The sequence below is a fragment of the Rhinopithecus bieti genome, unplaced genomic scaffold (assembly GCF_001698545.2).
Source record: "Rhinopithecus bieti isolate Rb0 unplaced genomic scaffold, ASM169854v2 scaffold_70550, whole genome shotgun sequence".
Classification (NCBI taxonomy): Eukaryota; Metazoa; Chordata; class Mammalia; order Primates; family Cercopithecidae; genus Rhinopithecus; species Rhinopithecus bieti.
Window position 1 is genome coordinate 928823 of NW_016826791.1, and position 6000 is coordinate 934822.

The following is a 6000-nucleotide window of genomic DNA, read 5'->3' on the forward strand; positions in this document are numbered from 1 at the left end:
CATCTGCAGGCCTTGAGCTCATTCTGTCACTCAGTTATCGAAAAGTCACTAGAGAAAGACTCGTATACAATCAGCAATTCCTATAACAACCAACACCCCCACCGTTACACCTCACATGGCATAGTCTCTCCTCAGCAAAGATCTGAAGATGTTTGCAAACATGTCAATAATAGTCCAAATAACAACAAATATCACCTGCATAAAATGGAAAGGGGAAGTAGGCTGGCATCCCCTCTCCACATTCCCCTCCTTGGGGGAAGGAGCTCGGCCCACGCAATGTGGTAGGAGGCAGCCCTGCTCTGCTGCCCAGAGCCTCTGTGGGGCAGGGCGTTCTCCACGGCCTCCCTGACAGCCACACTCCTGTCAGGTGACAGCAGGGTGGCTCAACACGGCACCTGCAATTCTCTAGCAGGAAAGACAGATGCGAAGTGTGTGGCTGCTTTTTTTCTGGTTCCCAAAATACTTTCCAGAAGGATCAGAGGAACGGCCAGGGCAGTGGATCTCAAATGATATGCACACATGTGTGCGCACACACATGCTTACGCATGCACACACATGCTCACATACACACACACATGCATATACATGTACACCTGCGCACACATGAACACACATGCATACATGTACACACACGCTTGCACATACACATGTACACACAAGCACACACACATGCACACACATACCCTACCCCAAATCCCCCAACCACAGCCTGGGGAAGGAGCCCAGGCACCACCCGGGCCCTCTGAAGCAGGGCCTGAGGGCCACTCTGAGAAACTCTACTCCTAACTCCAAGGTGCCAGGCCCCCGGCTGCCCTGGACCCGTGGGAACAGCCTTCTAGGAAACACACTCTCCTCTGTGGTGAGGGTGGCCTCTGGGGGCCAGGTGTATTAGCTTCAGAAGGCAACAGGGCATGTGCCCAGGAAATTGTGGACTTTTTGCAATTTTCCAGAAGATTCTGGAAAGCAAACCACATTGACGGTGCTAAAGCTGTGTGTCTGGTATTTGCACTGACGTCAAGGAAGAGACAGGAACGAATGTGAATGGAGCCTCTGCCAGCCCTGCTGCCTGCAAACACCTAGGCAGCCTTCTCTACTTTGTGCTCAGTGGCTACGCGGCTTGTCTGCAGTCACACCAGCAGCAAGCAGCCAGGCGGGTCTGATTCCGGAGCCCAGGCTCCTTCCTGTGCGCCTCTTTAAAGTCTCAAGGCCAGTGTACACAGAAGCAGAGCCCTGGGTGGTGTCATTAGGGAAGCAACCAAGCAGCCTCGGCCCCTACTTCTTCTGCAGAGGCTAAAATTCCACCATTAGTCATTACTTTCCTGGGAGGAAAAGTATATTAGAGTTCTCCAGAAAAACAGAAGCAATAGTGTGTGTATATACATGTGTGTATTTACATGTATACACATATACTTATATATGAGTATATCGCAGCCATTCCTTAAACTTACCCCCCTCCCCCCACCACACACACACACACACACACACACACACACACACACACACAGACAGAGGAGAGATTGATAAGATTGATTCACTTTAAGGAATTAGCTTGTGATTATGGGGACTGCTAAACCTGAAATCAGTAGGATAGGCCAGCAGGCTGGAAATTCAGGTGTCAGGAAATGAGGTTGTGGCTTTGAGTCAGAAGGCTGTCTTGGAGGCAGAATTCCTTTTTCCCTGGGGCATCCGAGTCTTTTCTCCCATGGCCTCCAACTGATTGGATGTGACCCACCCTGCTATAGAGGATGGAGGGTGATCTGTTTTCAGTTCACTGATTTAGATGTTCATCTCATCTTAAAAAGACCTTCACGGAAACATGTAACCGGCGTTTGACCAAACAGCTGAGCGCCGCAGCCTGGCCACGTTGACATTTAACGTTAGCCATGACAGAGCCCATAAAATCGGCTGGAGGCTCCATGCTGAGCCACAACACCCTGGCTCCGACCTGCTGCTGATGGCTTCTAGCCTGGTGATCTCCAACAGGACCCCTGTGTAAGTCACTCAGCCTTTTCAAACCTTGTATTTGTGTGTGGTGGGGTAGGGAGGGGGCATATAATTCTTACCGTAAGAATGAAGTGAGCTGACATCCGTGAACACACCGTGAAATGGGAAATCCTGCCCATCTGTGTTTCTCACTCTGTGGTGGGAGTGGGTTCAGCTGGTATTTTCCTGTCTGCATGTCCACTGGATCCTCATTCCCAGGCTCCTGTAGCGGAAGGGCCCTATTGATCTGCCATCAGTAGGATGGGCATTTGACGGCTCAATCAGTGCAGATGGATTTCTGGTGACTCATCGCATAGCATATGCGCTCAATAAATATTTATTGCCGGAGTGCAGGAAGAAGAGGCAGCCGCTCCTTGTACTTACCACACAAACTGGTTTACAACTCAGTTCTCCGAGTCCAGAGAGAAAGGGAGAGAGCGTCCTCAACAGACTCCTGGACGGTGTGAGGGCAAGGACCTTGACAATCACCCCGCCTGGCAGTCTCACTTCACAGACAAAGACAGTGGAGGCTCAGAGAGGCACGTGCCTGCCAAGTCTGGCACGGGATGGTCGCCCGTCCAGGACCAGGGCCCAGGCTTCCTGCCCAGCATCAATAAATAGGACAGATATTACTGTGAAAGTCAATCTCCTCCTCCACTGCTTCACATCTTTTCCAGAATAAATGCCGTATAGAAAAAAAAAGATTGAAATGTAACATGATTTTTATGTTAAAAAAAGAGAAACCATACAAATGCAGAAGTAAATATGGGAGAGATTTTAAAAATAATTTTGAAGCAGGAAGGGCTTCTCTAAATACAACAGAAAACCCCAAGTAGCCTTAACAAATACATTAATAAAATAAAACATATAAAAAGAAAAAAATCCTGCAAGGAAAAAAGGCATAATAAACAAACTCAGAAGACAAATAACTGGGGAGAAATATTTGCCATCCACTGATGAGGAGCTAATTTCTTTATATATAAAAAGTGCCTATAAGTAGATAAGAAAATGACCCACCACCCAATAGGAGAATGGGCAAAAATCACAAATAGACAAGGGATGGAAAGGGAACTCAAAAAAGACACGCGAAAGTGTAAAAAGATGTGCATTCTTACTTATCACAAGAAAAATGCACAGTAAAAGTGCGAAATACTGTTTTCACCTAAGAGATGGGCAAATATCAAAAAGTTAGAAATAGATTTGTGTCGATGAAGGTGTGGAGAGACAAGCATGTTCATACACTGTGGGTGAGACTGCAAACGGATGAACGTCCCAAGGAGAACAAATCACTTGTCTATGAAACTGAATCATGTCTTCACGCCTTGTTATAGCAAGTCGCTGTCTAAGCATTTGTCCTTCGGCACACTCCAAAATGTGTGACATGACATATGCACAGCATTCCAGCATTAGAAACAGCCTACATTTTCTTCAGTAGAGGACTGCACACATAAATGCAATAAATACATAAACAATGATAATAAATTATGTCATGCTGTACCATGGGATACTAGGCAGCCATTCTCAGGAATGAAGCAGCTCTCTATAAATGGATATACACAGTCTTCAAGACTTACTGCTGAGTTGGAGGAAAAAGATAGAGAACATCACCAACAGCAGGCAATGTCTGCATGGATCTCACCCTTCCATGCCCCTCCAGAGTCCATCTCACCTTTTCTCTCCCTTCAAACCTCCCATCCACTGGTGGTACTGCCTCTTATTCACGGGGAAAACAGAAATTCTCAGGAAAGAGCCTCACAAGCTGTGTCTCCCAGGCTGCATTCGATGGGGTCCCTTCCGGTCACCTGGGTGAGCTGTCCCACTTCCCACCTATTGGCGGCTGGCCACGCCACTGGTTCAGCTCATCTCTCGTCTGAGGTTTTCCCCTTTCTTTCCTGCACCATCAACATGACTCCCTCCCCTGAATGTTACAGGGTTGTTAGCACATGAACATGCTGTAATATCCCCCATCTTGTTTTTTTTTTTTTGAGACAGGGTCTCACTCTGTCACCCAGGCTGGAGTGCAGTAGCTAGATCTTGGCTCACTGCAGCCTTGACCTCCTGAGCTCAAACGATGCGAACCTCAGCCTCCTGAGTAGCTGGGAGCACATGTGTGTGCCACTACACCTGGCTAATTTTTGAATTTTTTTGTAGAGATGGGGTTTTGCCATATTGCCCAGGCTGGTCTTGAACTCCTGACCTGAGGTGATCCACCAGCCTTGGCCTCCCAAAGTGCTGGGATTGCAAGTGTGCACCATCGTGCCTGGCCATATCCTCATCTTAAAAAAAAAAAAAAAAAGCCCTCTCTTGACTCACATTTTTCCCTGCTCACCACCTCATTTCTCTGCTCCCCCATACAGCAAAGTTCCTAGAAATAGTTCTCACTATTCACCACGTCCTTTCCTCTGGACGTCCCGAGCCAGTCCCAGCAGGCTACTGCTCTCACGCTCCTCTGCTCCTGCAAGCTAACCAGCAGCCTCCAGGCCTCCTCTTCTAACTCACTGCTTCTTCTCTCCCTTGCTCTCTGCCGGCCACTTTCTCCCGATTCGCTGATGACTCCCTGACTGCTCTTTCCTGGTCCCTTCATTGGCTCTTTCTTATCTCCCCAGCCTCCAGCTATTGGAGGCTGTGAGGTACAGTCCCGACCTCTTTGCTATCTACACTCTCATCCTAGACCTTCTCTTCCCATGTCACATCTTTAAATTCCATCCCTAGGTGGGCAACTTCCAAACGAGCATCTCCTGTCACCCTGACCCCTGTCTCTCTGGACTCTTCACTTGGGTATTCGATGTATGTCTGAAGTTTACTGTATCCAAAAGCAAACTATTTCCCCAGCCCCTCCCTGCCCCTCCTGTCCCAGTAAGAGGGATCATTCCAGGTGCTCCCATGCTGCCCTTTCCTCCTCTCAGACCCCACATCCAACCTATCAGCAAATTCTGGGCTGTCTTCAAAACATATTCAGAAACAGGAACGTCTTCTCGCCACCGCTCCTCTCCTACCCTGGCCTGAGCACTGTCACCTCCTGCCTGATGACACGATGGCCTTCTCACTGTGCTCCCTGTTCTTTCCCTGTCATTTGCACAGCCTTTTCTCTCCATAGCAGCCAGGCTGCTAAGATCCTTTAAAAACCTGAACCAGATCATGTCATTCTTCTAGTTGATGTTCTCCAACATGATCTCATCTCACTCAGATAAAAGCCAAGGCCCTTACCGTCCAATATGTTAAGTCCTACCACTCTTTCTCTCATCAACTTCAAACACCCCGATCTCACCCTTCTATTATGGAATCCTCTCCCCAGCGACCCACATGGCTCACCCCACCATGTGCTTCAGAGTTCTGCTCAAATATTCCGGGACTCTAGGGTCACAGTGAAGGCTGCCCGGCAGATGCTGAGCCCACTGAGGGAGGGTCAGGCTAGTGGGGTGACAGCCACAGAGGCAGGAAATGCTTCCCATGATGCTGCTCAATGCAAAATAACAGCAGGAGAACCCCCTGGCTTCTGTTGTCGTCCTACCCCTCCACCCCACTCTCCCACTCTCTTCTATTGGCCAAAGCTCGCCGGACACCAGTTGGTGAAAGATCCTGGGACTAGAGGCCCTGGCAGTCCATAGCCAGGCAGGTCAGGGAATGGATCTAAGAGCAGAGGCAATGGGCCACACAAAAATAGACCTCCCATGCAAATGAGCACAGCCCCATATTGGCCCATAAGTCAGTCTTTGGGGAAATGGTTACCACGACACAATTCTAGAGATGTGTCGGGAACATCTTGGTGAACAATTTGCACCAGCTTCTTAAACCTGCAAAGATAAACAATAGGGTTGAAACCAACGGTCCTATGGAGGCGGACTCTCCTTGAAGCTCCATGAGAAACAGCTGTTCTCCTTGCATCCTAACTACAAGAATCACAGACAAATTTGCCGGCCTCAGTGTTGACCACAGTGAGCACCGGGGGCCTTTGGCAAATGCTGTGCTTTGGCAATGAACCCCACCCACTCCTTCACTGCACACAGATTATCTTTT